This window comes from Heloderma suspectum, chromosome 2 (assembly GCF_057233095.1).
Source record: "Heloderma suspectum isolate Gila_16-S chromosome 2, 16-S_ref, whole genome shotgun sequence".
NCBI classification, from domain to species: Eukaryota; Metazoa; Chordata; class Lepidosauria; order Squamata; family Helodermatidae; genus Heloderma; species Heloderma suspectum.
Window position 1 is genome coordinate 127,355,577 of NC_139459.1, and position 15,810 is coordinate 127,371,386.

The following is a 15,810-nucleotide window of genomic DNA, read 5'->3' on the forward strand; positions in this document are numbered from 1 at the left end:
GCCATAAGCTATGCCATGCAGGGCCACCCAAGACGGACAGGTCATGGCAGAGAGTTCTGACAAAATGTGGTCCACTGGAGAAGGAAATGGCAACCCACTCCAGTATTCTTGCCAAGAAAACCCCGTGGAACGTATCACAAGGCTAAAAGATATGACGCCGGAAGATGAGACCCTCAGGTTGGAAGGTGTCCAATATACTACTGGGGAAGAGCAGAGGGTATTTCCAAGTAGCGCCAGAAAGAATGAAGCGGCTGGGCCAAAGCCGAAAGGACACTCAGGTGTGGATGTGTCTGGTGGTGAAAAGAAAATCCGATGCTGTAAAGAACAATATTGTTTAGGAACCTGGAATGTCAGATCAATGAATCAAGGTAAGCTGGAGGTGGTCAAATACGAGATGGCAAGATTGAACATCGACATCTTGGGAATCAGCGAACTAAAATGGACAGGCATGGGCGAATTTAATTCAGGTGACCATCATATCTACTATTGTGGGCAAGAATCCCTTAGAAGAAATGGAGTAGCACTCATAGTCAACAAAAGGGTGGGAAAAGCAGTACTGGGGTACAATCTCAAAAACGATAGAATGATCTCAGTACGAATCCAAGGCAAACCATTCAACATCACAGTAATTCAAGTCTATGCCCCAACCACTGATGCTGAAGAAGCTGAGGTTGATCGATTCTATGAAGACCTACAACACCTTCTAGAACTTACAACAAAAAAAGATGTCCTTTTCATCATAGGGGATTGGAATGCTAAAGTAGGAAGTCAAGAAATCACCGGGATAACAGGCAGGCATGGCCTTGGTGTACAAAATGAAGCAGGACAAAAGCTGATAGAGTTTTGCCAAGAGAACACACTGATCATAGCAAACACTCTTTTCCAACAGCACAAGAGATGACTCTACACATGGACATCACCAGATGGTCAATATCGAAATCAGATTGATTATGTCCTTTGCAGCCAAAGATGGAGAAGCTCCATACAGTCAGTAAAAACAAGACCTGGAGCTGACTGTGGCTCAGATCATGAGCTGCTTCTTGCAAAATTTCGTCTGAAATTGAAAAACGTAGGGAAAACCACTAAACCATTCAGGTATGACCTAAATCATATCCCTTATGAATATACAGTGGAGGTGAGGAATTAGGAATTCAGGGATTAGATCTGATAGACAGAGTGCCTGAGGAACTATGGACGGAGGTCCGTAACATTGTTCAGGAGGCAGCAACTCAATCTATCCCAAAGAAAAAGAAATGCAAGAAAGCCAAGTGGCTGTCTGATGAGGCTTTACAAGTAGCTGAGGAAAGAAGGGAAGCGAAAAGCAAGGGAGAAAGGGGAAGATATACCCAACTGAATGCAGAGTTCCAGAGAATAGCAAGGAGAGACAAGAAGGCCTTCTTAAATGAACAATGCAAAGAAATTGAGGAAAACAACAGAATGGGAAAGACTAGAGATCTCTTCAAGAAAATTGGAGATCTCAAGGGAACGTTTTGTGCAAAGACGGGCATGATAAAGGACAAAGAAGGCAGGGACCTAACAGAAGCAGATGAGATTAAGAAGAGGTGGCAAGAATACACAGAAGAACTATACAGGAAAGATCTGAATGTCCCTGATGGCCATGATAGTGCAGTCACTGAACTTGAGCCGGACATCCTCAAGAGTGAAGTCAAGTGGGCCTTAGGAAGCATTAGTAACAACAAAGCTAGCGGAGATGACAGTATTTCAGCTGACCTATTTAAAATCCTAAAAGACGATGCTGTGAAAGTGCTGCATTCAATATGCCAACAAATTTGGAACACTCAACAATGGCCGCAAGACTGGAAAAGGTCAGTTTACAGTCCAATTCCAAAGAAGGGCAACGCCAAAGAGTGTTCAAACTACCGCACAATTGCGCTCATTTCACATGCCAGCAAGGTGATGCTCAAAATCCTACAAGCTAGGCTTCAGCAGTATGCGAACTGAGAACTACCGGAAGTACAAGCTGGGTTTCGAAGAGGCAGAGGAACTAGAGATCAAATCGCCAACATTCGCTGCATCATGGAGAAAGCAAGAGAATTCCAGAAAAACGTCTATTTCTGCTTCATTGACTACACTAAAGCCTTTGATTGTGTGGATCACAACAAACTGTGGCAAATTCTTAAAGTGATGGGAGTACCAGACCACCTTACCTGTCTCCTGAGAAACCTGTACGAGGGTCAAGAAGCAACAGTAAGAACCAGACATGGAACAACTGAGTGGTTCAAAATTGGGAAAGGAGTACGACAAGGCTGCATATTGTCACCCCGCTTATTTAACTTATATGCAGAGTACATCATGAGAAATGCCGGGTTGGATGAATCAGAGGTCGGAATTAAGATTGCCGGGAGAATTATCAACAACCTCCGATATGCAGACGATACCACCCTAATGGCAGAAAGTGAAGAGGATCTAAAGAGCCTCTTGTTGAGGGTGAAAGAGGAGAGTGCAAAAGCCGGTTTGAAACTCAACATTAAGAAAACTAAGATCATGGCATCTGGCCCTATCACTTCCTGGCATATAGAAGGGGAAGAAATGGAAGCAGTTACAGGTTTTACTTTCTTGGGCTCCAAGATCACCACAGATGGTGACTGTAGCCATGAAATCAAAAGACACTTGCTCCTTGGGAGGAAAGCTATGGCAAACCTAGACAGCATAGTAAGAAGCAGGGACATCACCTTGCCGACAAAAGTCCGTCTAATCAAAGCTATGGTTTTCCCAGTAGTAATGTATGGCTGTGAGAGCTGGACTATAAGGAAGGCTGAGCACTGAAGAATGGATGCTTTCGAACTGTGGTGCTGGAGAAGACTCTTATGAGTCCCCTGGACTGCAAGGAGGTCAAATCAGTCCATCCTAAAGGAAATCAACCCTGAGTGCTCATTGGAAGGACAGATACTGAAGCTGAAGCTCCAATATTTTGGCCACCTAATGCGAAGAGAAAACTCCCTGGAAAAGACCCTGATGCTGGGAAAGACTGAAGGCAAAAGGAGAAGGGGACGGCAGAGGATGAGATGGCTAGATAGCATCACCGATGCAATGAATATGAACTTGAGCACGCTCCAGGAGAGAGCGCAGGACAGGAAGGCCTGGAGTGCTATGGTCCATGGGGTCACAAAGAGTCAGGCACGACTGAACGACTGAACAGCAACAAATGTGCATATTTTTGCGATCAACATTTTATTTTTCAAAAAATGTTTACTGCGGAGCTCAATGAGGCTGCCGGGGTGAGTGTGGGCTGCTCGCTGAGCATGGGCAGGGGCAAACTGGGGTGAGAGCTCAGTGAGAAGGGCTTGGGGGTGTGGGCAGGGGGACTCCACTGGGTTCCTGGATGGAATCGGGCACCTGTGCCATCCCTAGAGAGAGAGACTTCTCTGTCATGGCACCCAGGCTTTGGAACTCACTTTCTAGGAATGTTTGCTTGGTCCCATCACTTACTGCCTTTCATGTGCTAGGTCAAGGTACCAGCCCTAATTCATGAGATTTGATTGACCCTGTGGCTTCTATGTCCTTTTATAAAATGTTTTAATTTATTAAAGACATAGTGCTAATATGCTTTATTTAGCACTGCCATTTTATTTCTGCTTTAGTATGTCTATTGTTTTATTCTTATTCACTTGGATCCTAAATTGCTCCTCTTTTCATGTAAAGGGGGCAATTTCTGCCATCTCCCCCTTTGATCTGCAGCCTTCCCCACACCATGTCCCACAACACCCCCACACCCCACCAGCCCCTAAATACAACTGTTTGGTGGCACCAAGGACCACAGAGAGAAGTGAGAAGTGAGAAAGCCTCATTCTGTGAATGTCGATCATGCTGCATTCATGGAAGATAAGTTAGGATCTAAGCCATTGTGTCTTGCTTTAATTCTGTTGTTACCCCTTGTGGATTCTATGAATGGAAAGGTATGAAATCAATGTTTTAAATCAGGAATAGGGAACCTGTGGCCCTCCAGATATTGTTGGACTCGAACTCCTATCAACCCCAGCCAGCATTGGCCAGTGGTCAGGGATGGTGGGAGTTGTACTCCAACAACATCTTCAGGGCCACAGGTTCCCACATCCTTGCTACAAATAAACAAATCAATACAGGCCTCTGAAATAACATGAACAAAGGAAAGAAAATATCTTTGTGCCATTAGGGGCTTCTGAAGACAATGGGGAGGGGTCACAAAAACAGCTGCTAAGGATGAATCGAGATGTTCCATCCAAATGGATAGATCTGTACTTCAATGTAATAAATCAGAAGGGAAAATGAACAGCCTGCCAGTCCCCAGAGCCGTTAGAATGATTTTGCATGCATTTGAGATGTATATATTCAATACAGTGGTTTAGAAATCAGCTTTCTCTGTGTTGCAATTTCATTGTCATATGCTAATTGTACCAACCTGCTACCAATTAACCTTTCCCCAATGCTCCCAAGGAAATGATAGATAGTGATGCACATCTTTCAGATAGTCTCAAATTTGCATTAGTCCAGCAGGAAGCATGGATTGTAAACGATGCCCGCAGAACACGTTGCACCGTCCTACACTGATGGAGGTGAGCGTGTGTGCATGTGGCTAAAAGACAATTCCTGCCTTGCTACTAAACACACCCTTTCTTTCTTTCTTTCTTTCTTTCTTTCTTTCCTTCTTTCTTTCTTTCCTTTTTTTGGATTTAATAATAACTGCCATAAAATGTACATAACATGTTTACAGTATTTCAGATAACAAAGCATCAAGTACAGCAGGGGTGTAGAACCACAGGCCCAGGGGCCAAACATGACCTTCCTGGAATTCCAGTACTGCTCTCCTGGGTTTCCCAGACAGCCATACCCCCCTTAACCTGACCATGCTCCCTTTCCCCATACCACAGATGGTTGGGTATTTTCCTGTCTTTCATGCAGTTTTTCCCAACATTCCAAAAGTCTGGCATGCCTCTCCTAAAGCTTTGTTACTGGCAGGAAGAGCTTCAAGCTAAATATGCTGGTGTAGTGGCAAGAGCGTTGGACTGGGAGCCGGGAGATCCCGGTTCTAGTCCCCGCTCGGCCATGGAAGCTCACTGGGTGCCTTTGGGCCAGTCACAGACTCTCAGCCCAACCCACCTCACAAGGTTGTTGTTGTGAGGATAAAATAGAGAGAAGGAGGGTTATATACGCCGCCTTGGGTTCCTTGAGGAGGAAAAAAGGTGGAATATACATGCAATTAATTAATTAATTAATGACAATGCTTATATACTGCTCCACATCAAAGATTTTGGAGCGGTGAACAACAGATAAAAGAATAAAACACCCTGTTAAAACAATTAAAACATTTTAAAAGAAACAGATTCTGAACTTAATAAACTGCGGCTGGTCACTCAAGGAAGGCCTCTCAAAATAACAGTGTCTTCAGGAGGCGCTGAGAGCATTTTTTGACCCCACCAGTTTGGCTTTCAGCCTCACTCCACCACTTGAATATGCCTCCTGAGAGCATCTCGTAAATGGAATTTGGCCCTGGGGCTGAAAGAGATTTGGCAGTGGCACCCCTGAATTACAGGTAAAGAAGAGGCTATCATCAGGGGTATCAGAGAAATCTGCAGTGGAACCAAATAAGTTGGGATTTTCATGAATCCAGCTTGTGCATTTCTCAGTGCACTGGCTTCCCCCCCTGCAGTGCATATTCTGCAGACTTGCAGAACAGTTTTATAACCGTCCCAAATCTGAGGCAAATTTTGTTGTAGAAAAATATGCAACATTTTTTTTTTTAAGCCACAAATGTGCATTTCCCCCATAGGTTAAAGCATGTTTGCGAGCGGAGATGGGTCAAAGAAGACGCAGACAACAAGCTTGGGTTGAAAATTGGGCCACATTTTATTGAAATATTTGCAAAGGGGTAACTAGGACGGGCATCTAACTGTGTCAGCGGCTATCTGACACTTCTTGGGCGAAAACACACCCAGCCTGAGGGGTGGCGGTGATCTTGCCATCCCTCTGGACTGCCCCTTCTGGGGAAGGTAGACCTTCCGGTGTCACCCCCAACCCAGTGCCGCACAACACCTGGTTGAGCAAGTAGAGTTGGTCTCCCAGGCAACCCTTATTCCCCCGCCGAGCCGCACAACCTGTTCAGGGGGCCTCAGGCAACACCTGCCACCATAAGGTGCCTCTGCGTGCACACCATCCCTACTCCCTTTCCTGTTTTGCCCGTCCTAGCTGCCACAGGAGTCACAAGTCTATTGCTTGTGAAATTCCCCCCACCTGCACAGAAGAACTTCCCGCAGGCCCCTTTGCAGATCGGCCAAAAATAAGTCCTTCCCTATGTCTGACAGGTGGACGCCGTCCTGCCTGTAAAGCTCCCTCCTAGTCCAATGGATTCCTTGGTGGTTGATGCAACCGTCACCATGATCTGACAACCCACGTGCCAGTTCTCTGTTCACCTTGCGCTGGGCCTGTTCCATGGCCGCATTGCTCTGCGCCCTCCACATGATTCTCAGGAGCATTGAGGACCATAATATGGTCACCCCCGGCCAGCGATGTCGGATCGTCCGCAGATCTGCCAATGCCTGCTCAATCAAGCCCTTTCCAGGCTTGTAGCCCAGGTCGTTCCCTTCTAGGTGTAACACCAGGACCTGTGGAGGGAAACTGACCAAACCTCATTGAAAGAGTGTGGGGAGAAGACCGTCCCATCGCATACCCCATCGGCCGAGCCATTGTATCCGAAGACCAATGTAGAAGCTCTGCGGGCAGCCCAAAAAAACATACTGTGCCCACAAATGAGCACCCGTACCAGCGTCGGTCAAATCCCATCTAAATAAAACATTGGGGAAGGCGAAGAGAATCATCATGAAGCATCCGGCAACTTGCGAATGTAAGAGCGGAAGGCCCTGGAGCGCCATCTCCCTACCGCCTTCACTTGCTTGGATGAAAAACCTATAGCAGCTGCCATAGAGGCCACCCAAATACGGCATGAGTGAGTCCCAAAACAATAATGCCCCAGACCCAGTCTGGTCAAGGCTAACTTAGTGACTGCCCAAAATTGGAACTTTGTCAGTGGTGAACCATCAGCATGGCAAAATAGGGGACCCTCCCTCGCCCCACGATGCTCAATGAAAGCCTGCAAGGCCCTGACAGGGCATAACTCGTCGGCCTGGGCCTGGTTAAGGGTCACCAATGCTCCCTTGCCTGACTGATCAATTTTTGAACGTCGAATATGGAGGTGAATCAGGCTAGAATGGATCAGGATATCAGAATACCTCAAGGCCCTCCTGGTGGTGTTGGATTTGGACACCCAGACCAGTTCTGAAATCCTGAGGGCCCCAAAAAAGTCTGTTAAAGCTGCAGCATGAAAGAGGGAGGCTTCATGTGGAGAAGAGCAAATGGAGGGCCACAATGCTCGAAGCCCTACAAGAATAACTGGCAACAAAGGATGCCTGGAATCTTGCAGGGTGGGAGACATCCGTGCCCAGCCTTGCACAGCCCTCCTAATTTGGAAATCTGAGGTGGAGTCCTCCACCCCTCGCACTTTGGCCCAGAAGGCCAAAGAGGCGAGCCTCCCTGAAATGGTCCTAGCAAACAGTCCCTTGTTACGTAGATGTACGCAGAATTGTAACAAGTGGTCCACAGGTAAGGGCCACGCATCCTGCAACTGAAGTCCACACCTGAAGGCACAAAACTCCCTACCTACTCTCTCGTAGGCAGCTCTAATGCTGGGGGCTATAGAGTTCAGGATAGCGTGTTTGACTTGAGAGCGCCAATCTCTCACAGTTTGTCTGGCATGGGGTCTGGCAGCAGACGTGCCCATGGAGCCAATGCACGGAACCTGTCGATCTGGTTTCGTGACAAAGCATCAGCTACAGGGTTCCCCAGACCCGGCATATGGCGGGCGTGGAACCATATGTTGTGGCCTAGGCATTGGAGGGTAAATGCTCTAACTAACTCCATGACCGTTTGGTTTCTGGAGGATAATGTATTAATGACGTGCACTACAGCCAAGTTGTTGCACCAAAAAGGGGCAACAGAGTTGGCCATTAAGTCTCCCCAAATATGTACAGCCATGTAAATGGGGAAGAATTCCAGGAAGGTGAGGTCCCAACAGATACAGCTGGCAGCCCAGGTCTCCGGCCACTGGCCCAGGCACCACCGGTCTCGTCAAATTAGCCCAAAACCAAAGGTGCCAGCCGCGTCCGAATGGATCTGCATGTCGGCTCGTAGAAGTAACTCGCGCCTCCAAAAGGAGATGCCATTACAGTCCCTCAGGAATTTAAGCCATACCCGCAGGTCCATGCGCATAGTGGAGGTGACTCTGGTGCGATGATGAGGGAGTTGAAGACCCCGCATTGCCCAGCAGAGCCATCGCAGGAATGCGCGGCCAGGGGCCACCACCCTACAAGCGAAGTTCAAATGGCCAACGACTTCCTGGAGGGCTCTAAGGGAGACTTTACGAAGGTGCAAGATGGACTGGAGCTTATTTTTAAGTACCAGCAATTTATCGTGAGGGAGATGAGAACATTGTGTGAGGGTATCGAGCTCGATCCCTAAGAACGTCAAAGTAACAGCTGGGCCCTCTGTCTTCTCGTGTGCCAAAGGGACACCTAAATCTGAGGAAAGGGATATGAATGCCCTAATCAGATCAGAGCATTGACTGCCGTCCCCGGGTCCAGCAAACAGGAAGTCATCCAAATAATGGACCACATCGCCACAGCCTGTCTTATCCCATATGGCCCATTCCAGAAAGGTACTAAACATTTCAAACATGGCACAAGAGATGGAGCATCCCATAGGGAGGGCGCGGTTGATGTAAAATTTGTCCTGGAAGGAAAATCCCAGCAAATCAAAATCCAGAGGATTGATAGGCAAAATGCGAAAAGCGGATTTGATATCACGCTTGCCCATCAATGCCCCGCGACCCAAGGCTCTTATCATGGCTACCGCAGTGTCAAAGGATGTATAAAGCACGGAACATAGGTAATCTGGGATTTCATCATTAACCGACTGGCCCTTGGGGAAAGAGAGGTCATGAATTAACCTGAACTCACCGGGCGATTTCTTGGGGATAATTCCCAAAGGGGAAATCCTCAGGTTGGGTAGCGGGGGTGAGGAAAAGGGGCCGATGACCCGACCTGACTGAACTTCTTTGTTAATTTTATCTTGCACCAAGCACCGCATGCTAAGAACAGACCAGTGGTTACCGGTCAAATATGGCTTGCGCAGACCCTTAAAGGGGATCCTGAAACCCAGTGTAAAGCCGCGTTCCAAGTAGATCGCTGCCCGCCGATTTGGGTAATGCCCTAGAAGTTGAAGGAGTGGAAAAATCTTAACTGGGCTGGGGCCCTTTGGGAGGGGGAGGATGCCCACCACCCTGTTTTCTGCCACCACGGCCATCCCTTGGGTGACCTCTCCAACCTCTGGCTCTCGGGCAAGAGGAGCAGGAGTGTTGACCGCCACAAAGGGAGCACTCATGCTGGAAGCGGCATGGGTTATGGGAGCAGGAACCTTTGGAGCTGAATTCCCAGCACAGCCAGCGGTGTTGAACCCCTGGACCTGCAATAGGCCTGGCGGCTATTGCGGGCGACAGCTTGGCCAGGATGTGGCTGCTGTCGGACCTATCGCTGAAGCCTAGCCTGGAAGGGGTCATGAATCGGAGCCAAAGGTCCTGGTCCTTCAGATCCCAGAGCATGGAAGGGTCAATGGCAGCCCACCTTCGGAAGGCCTCATCGTAGGCCAGCCATGCGCTCCCTTCATATTCGGAGTAAGCCCTGTATATTATGTCGAGGTACCTGGTGAGAACCCAAGCCCTCTCAGGGAATCTCTGTTGGAGGATTCCAGCATAAATTAAAAAATTTGGCAACCAATTCACCTAGGTGCAAGGCACCTTGCGAGCTTTGCTCCACTCAGGATCCCGGTCACGGGTCCTATCTTTGTCGCTGGGTTCGGGCTCACGAAAGAGCAGGGCAAAGACATCGATAAATTCACCCCTCAAAATCTTTTCTCTGGTGGCAATGGTTAAGTGAAAACCAATAGGGGAGGACGTAGCACCTGTGGGCATAGATCCTCGATTCAGGTTGGTGCATGGGTCAACCGAGGACAACTGCGGGGCTAGGAGAGGAGGAAATAGGGAAGCCAGAGGGTCCTGAAAAGAACCGGCGGGCCCCTGCCAAACACTGGCGGAGGCGACATTAAGCGGATGAGGCTGGACTAGTGGCAGGGCAGGCATGGTGGCGTCTCCTGCCGGTAGTAGTAAGTAGGGATGTACGAAAGGGACTTACCTTGTCCCGCAGCTTTTTTCACGGTGGGGGGAGGCGCTTTGCTTCTCCCCCCGAAGTTCATGCGAGCGGGGGGTGTCTTCCCGCTTCGCCCGGCTGAAATTCAGGCCATGGGGGAGGCTTCCCGCCTCGCCCCCGGCCGAAATTCAGGCCGGGGAGAAGCGCCCCGTCTCTCCGGCCACGAACATCAACAGAAAAGTAAAAACAAAAACAAAAAATGTCCCGTGATAGGCTACGTAACGATTTACGTAGCCTATCATGGCTAGATCTGCAAAGTCAGCCGTGATAGGCTACGTTAATCGTCACGTAGCCTATCACCGGTGACTTTTTTTTTTAAAAAAAGCACGTACGCAAATGGCGGCCCCCATAGGGAGCTGCCATTCACATTCCTTATTTGGTCACTGTAGTCTACGTAAAGATTTACGGAGACTACGGTGAAAATAAGGGCAACGCAAATACCGTTGCCCTTATTTTCGCTGTAGTCTACGTAAAGATTTACGTAGACTACAGCGACCAAATAAGGAACGGGAATGGCGGCTCCCTATGGGGGCCGCCATTATCCGTACACACTTTTTTTTTTTTTTAAAGTCACCCGTGATAGGCTACGTGACGATTGACGTAGCCTATCATGGCTGACTTTGCAAATCTAGCCATGATAGGCTACGTGAATCGTCACGTAGCCTATCAGGGGGCGTTTTTTTTTTTCTTTCATTGCAATGGCAGCGGCGGCAGCCGGTCGAAAGACCGGCTGCCGCTCCTGCCCTGCTCAAACACCCGCCGAACCGCCGGCCGGACCAGCCACCGGGAGGGACATTCGGTGAAGGTAAGTCCCGTCCCGGGGGGGGTGCGGGGTGCGGGGGGGTTTGGAGGATTTCTCCCCGAAACTTGTTCGTGGGGCCGAACATGTTGGCGCTCGGCCCCCCGAAGTTTCGGGGAGAAATTCTCCGCCATCCCTACACATAGCCTATCACGGGGGCATTTTTTTTTTTTACTTATCTTGGAATGGCGGCGGTGGCAGCCAGTCGAAAGACTGGCTGCCGCCCCTGCCCCTGTCGAAGCCCTGCCAAACCGCCGCTGCGACCCGCCACCGGGAGCGACATTCGGGAAAGGTAAGTCCCATCCCGGGGGGGGCGGGGGGCGGGGGGGAGAATTTCTCCCTGAAACTACTTCAGGGGGCCGAATACGTTGGCACTCGGCCCCCCGAAGTTTCAGCGAGAAATTCTCTGACACCCCTAGTAGTAAGGGGAATGTGGCGCCAGGCCCCAATGAACTGGGTGGGCTGGCCACCGGAGCAGTTGAACTAGGAGTTGAGGCCGAGGCAACGGGCTGAGGAGTACTAACTGCGGGGGAAGTAACTGAAGGAAGTGGAAGAGGGGGGACTGGGCCGCCGTGAAGGGTAAACCACGGTGCCCAACCCTAGGGGTTGATTTGCCCATGCCCGGCGAATTGAGGTGCCAAAGCAGTCTCACCTGTATCAATCATGGGCATGCTCTGATCCCCAGCTGGAAAAACCGAAGTTGTTGCTTGTGCGCCCAGGGAAGATGAGGCCGCAGAAGGGAGGAGCTCCACTGAAGGCAGTGAGCCTTCTGGAAGAGCTGAGGAAGAGGAGGTGGATGCCTCAACAGCGTCCAGGCGAGCTGAAATAGAAAGGAGCAACGAGCGTTGGGTCTGCTGTCACGGTCGCTTGGGCTGGACCACTGAGGGTTTTTTAGGCCTGGCCAGGGGAGGGGGAGGGATCCCCGAGGAACGCTCAGCAGCTTCCAGATGAGAAAGAATTGATGCCAGTACCGGGTCTGCACCCTCATCAGACTCAGAATCGGGCCTTGGCAGCGGTCTTTTGGGGAGGGGGGGTGGGGCCCTCCCCTTCCCTTTCTTACCACCTTGGCCCTTCTTGGAAGGCATGATGCAGAAAGTGAATTAAGCTTAGCTGCTATCAAAGAATTAAGAAAGCCACTGGGCACCCCGGGCAACAGGCAGCCACCCCACAGTCTTCCAGATCTGCGGATACGGGTTTCAGACTAAGACAGAGAGGCCTGGAGATGAAGATGGGAGTGCCGCTACTACCGTTTAGGTAGGAGATCAGAGTTCAAGGGGCGCAGCAAGGGGCCAGAGGTGATGGAGCTGCACTTGAGCGTGGGCGCCCCCAGCCGAGGGTGCCCTGGCTCGGGAGGTGCCAAACAGGCAGCTGCAGCTGTTTCACAATTTAATTAATTAAATACTTAATCAATTAATTATTTTTATTTATTTATTTATTTATTTGTGGGGGGGGATGTCCCGAGCCCCTGGAAGGCGACCAATTGGCGCTGGGGGTATAAACGCCCAGACTCTGGCTCAGCAGCCAGGCGCCCCTCCCAACCAGGCAGTCTTGGCTGTCGAGAGGGAGGCAGGCATGCCGCCGTTGTGAGCGCTGGTGCCGGCAAACACCGGCGCCGCGCTCACTCGCACCGCTGATGCTCCCCACCGGTACTAATGCCTCCGAGGCCCCGGCGGCACAAGCGCACGGCCGCATCCACCGGGGCTGGTGGCAGGTGCGGTAAGGAAGAGGCCGGTGGCCAGATAGATAGGCCGGCCGGCAGGCGGGCCGAGAGCCAGCCAGTTGGCCGGCGGGCCGGCAGGCAAACAGCGAGCAAGCGACCGAGCGACCGAGCGGGCGGGCGGGTAAGTGAGGGGACAGGTGAGTGAGTGGGCGGGTGAGCGAACGGGCGGGTGAGGTGAGTGGGGGGGGTGAACGAGCAGGCAGGCATGCGTGCATGAGCCACCCCGCCCGGACCCCGTGGAGGAAGACTAAAAGCGCCACACCCGGGCGCGCACACCCAGAGCTGCAGCCGGTGCTCACACAGACAGTAAAAGGCCAGCTGCAGGGGAGGAGGATTTTCGCACACGAGCGCCGCCGCCGCGTCACCGGCCAACCTGGGGCCACGGCAGGCGCTCCGAGTGAGCGAGGAGAAAAGAGCCGGCGAGGGAGGGAGGGAGGGAGGCGGGCACGATATCACCAAGAACTGCGGAGCCACGGAGGCAGCGAGCGCCATCAGAGGCTGGCCCAGCGACACTCCCTCTAACGTCAGCAACGTTGGCTCTCCCGATGGCCGGCGCAACTCGATAGGCATGTGTGAACAGAAGCTTTTGGGCGCGCAGAAGCACGCTGGGTCCAGGTGGCTGGAACAACGACGAAGCCGGTCTCCAGGAGGCAGAAGTCTCTCATCGAATCCAGGCCTTTAGCTCTCTCTAGCTGTGATGCGCCAAAGAGCTGAGATTGGGAGGGGGAGCTGAGCTTAAGGCAGCTCAGCATGCCCCTCCCTGCATGGTGGTGCCACTGGGGTGCACCAATCAGAGGCCCCTACGTCTTGTCACCCCACCTGCCCGCAATGCCCCCCCCCTTTTAGCCAGACAAGCTGGCGCCGGGTAGGGCATAAATGTGTGTTTTGTGGGAATTTGCAGTTTTGCATGTGCAGATTTGCGCAATTGTGAATTCACACAAATTTGGAAACAAAAACAAAAAAACCATTCTGGTGATGGGCAGACAATGGAATGAAAGGTACATGACATTCTGTGAAAACCAGACAAAATGGATTTTACTAGGGATGTACGAAAGGTACTTAGCTTTCGCAGATTATGTTTATGGTTGGGGGGGGAGGCATTCCGTCCCTCCCCCCAGAATCCTCGCCGGGGGGGAAGTGCTCCGTTCCTCCCCCCGCCCAGAATCCTGTCCCGCCAGCTGTGCTCCGCAGCAATTCTGCGGAGCCGCCGGCTGGCTCCGCCAGCAGCCGGACATCCAGCCGCTGGCTAGCAGGGACGCAAATAGCAGCGGCCGTAGCCGCTGCCGTTTGTGTCCCTGCAGTCAGCCATGATAGGCTACGTAAATGCTTACGTAGCCTATCACATCTGACTTAAAAAACAAAAAACACGCGCGTACACAAATGGAGGCGGCCACGGCCACCGCCATTTGCGTTCCTTATTTTGGCACATCTTAGTCTATGTAAACATTTACGTAGACTAAGATGGTGAAAATAAGGGGAACAAAAATAGCGTAGCGTACGTGCATTTTTTTTTTAAAAGTCAGCTGTGATAGGCTACGTAAATATTTACGTAGCCTATCACGTTTTTTTTTTTAAACCTAGCCGTGATAGGCTATGTAAATCTTTACATAGCCTATCACGTTTTTTTTTTTTTAAAACTGGAAATGGTGGCGGCGGCAGCTGGTCGGAAGACCAGCCGCCACAGCCGCCGCTGCTGAACCGCCGCTGCAGCTGCCGCCGGAGCCACTGCCGCCAGGAAGATCTGCCCAAGGTAAGTCTCGTCCCGGGGGAGGTGGGGGGGCGGGCCGTTCCGCCACCGATTTCGGGGGGCCAAATGCGCTGGCATTCGGCCTCCCCGAGATCTGTGGCGGAATTTTCGTACATCCCTAGATTTTACATAATCTGAACATCCCTAGCCATCATCACTAGACAGATGTACAATCTCAACAACAACTGATCCATACTGCATGCTCTGTTGGGAATACTGCAAACTTGTCTGCAAGTTACTCGAAGGGAGCAATGTTGCAGTTAGTTAATTCATGGGAATTTTGACCACAGCTAGCCTTAGGATCTCTAAAACCTACAATGTAGTTTCCTGTGATTTCTTCCTTTTGCCCCTCCCCTCCCCTCCCCTCTCCTTTCCTTTCCTTTCCTCTCTCTCATGCCACATCCATTGCTGGGAGCATAGATGCTTGCTCTCTCACTTCTGCTGGTGTAACGGAACACAAAATGGACTGAACAAACTCTTTTGAAACTCTATGCTGTACCTGCATTGTATATGCAAGAATACTTGTGAGTAAAACTATTTTCTTTTCTTCATTAAAGAAAGGTGTGGTCTCCTTTTATTATTCTAAGATAGCCTGTGTGAATGTGGGACTGGTAAATGCTCATTCTGTTTTGCCTTTTTGTTTTTCTCTATTAATTGCCTTTCTAACAGGAGGTATTATTACTAAATAATCCCATCATGCTCTGCATATGTTTCCTCCCCATCAAGCTACTTAAGCTGTACATGTGGAGCTAACTTAGAAACCTGATTAGCTTTTTTGAATGGAGAGCAGTAGGCTGATTGGTCAAATTGCTGCCTGACCAGATTCTGTATGTGTAGCCCTGGCAGCTGCACAAGCAGATAGCTGATCACAGCAAAACTTGTTTGGCTTTCCTACTGTCACTGACAAGGAAGGACGTGTGCTATTAACTTTACCTCCCACCCCATTTTTCCATCACTCAAAACTACTGAACTGCTAGATTTCACCAGATATAGAGAGCACAACTGAAGTGCAAAGGCTCACAATAGAGTGCACAGGAGCCAGATTAGGGTCCTAGACTGAGTTTATCCTAATCCACCCTTTAGTGTACCTAAAGTGTGGTCCACTTGCCAGGGTCCAGTTTTGCATGGTAAGGGAATCCCTACTGAAAACAGAGGGATTTCTGAGTAAATATGCATTAGACTGCATTTGGACTCTGAGAACTGACCCACTGTCAATATATTTTAAAAGTTAAAAGTAATTTAAGACAATAAAAGAAACTGCAAGGAGTCCTGATCACACAAAGATGTGGCTAAG